Source organism: Hipposideros armiger, unplaced genomic scaffold (assembly GCF_001890085.2).
Source record: "Hipposideros armiger isolate ML-2016 unplaced genomic scaffold, ASM189008v1 scaffold_17, whole genome shotgun sequence".
NCBI lineage: Eukaryota > Metazoa > Chordata > Mammalia > Chiroptera > Hipposideridae > Hipposideros > Hipposideros armiger.
Window position 1 is genome coordinate 6817041 of NW_017731367.1, and position 1056 is coordinate 6818096.

Below are 1056 nucleotides of genomic sequence, written 5' to 3' on the forward strand. Positions count from 1 at the left end.
GAGTTCTTAACCATCGCGCCACTTGGCCGGCCCCGCATGTGACTTTCTAAAGTTACCCAAAAAACATATGAAAATGCAACCAGTTTGCAGCCCAGGTCTCCGGGGTGACCTGTGGGCCAGCAAAGGGCATGAGGTGAGGCCCACAGTCCAGGAACCACCCCTCCCACATTACTCAGTCGGGGGGGGGGGGGGGGGGGGGGCAGGGGGAGGTCCAGCCCCCGCCTCCGGCCACCAGGACCACAGCAGGGACAGGGGCCTGTCCTGCAGGCTCTCTTCTGAGCAAAGCCTGGTGTGGGGCAGACACCGTGGCCGCACAAGCACGTGTTCACGGCCCCGAAGTCCCTTGAGTCTGGTGTGCACGGTGGGTCGGTCTGAAGGGCGTGCGTACACCGTACCCAGCCGACTTTCTTTCTGCCATGTTTTCTGACTGTAAGTACAATAACCACACAGTCAGTTTTCATGCATATCGGTAGGCTGTGGGTTTCTGGGAGTGGTGGCAGGCACGGCAGTAGCCGATAGAGACTGTTTAGCGAGCCTCCGTGTGCGACACTTCCTGGGCCGTGGTGGCCCAGTCCTGGCTCCGGCTGCCCACACAGCCTCCTGAGCCTGGCCCCACGGCTCACAGTAGGTCTGGACCCCCTTTCCTGGGAGTCGCGCTCATCTGTGAACACAGGCGGCGTCCTCCCCAGGCTAGGAGCTGGCGGCACAGAAGAGCTCGGAAAGGGGCAAGGGCCTTTCTCGTTTCCCTTTGTCTTTTTTTGTGTATTTTTGTGCATATATAACACTATTTCTGCATGAACTGTTTTCAAAAGAGAATGCCAAAATAAGTTCTAGAGGTTTCCAGATTTGTAGGCAGAATAAGTAAGAACTCAGTTTGGTTTTCAATCATGTTCGAATTATTTGCATATGTGCAGCTTAGTTTCATTTAGTCACTGAATTCTAGCCATCCCTAGACAAATGGACCAATGAAACTCAAATTTCAAGTTTAAATAGATTCATACGCACACACGCATAATTTAACGCCATAGATGAATTCTTGGCGAATACTTTCCTTAT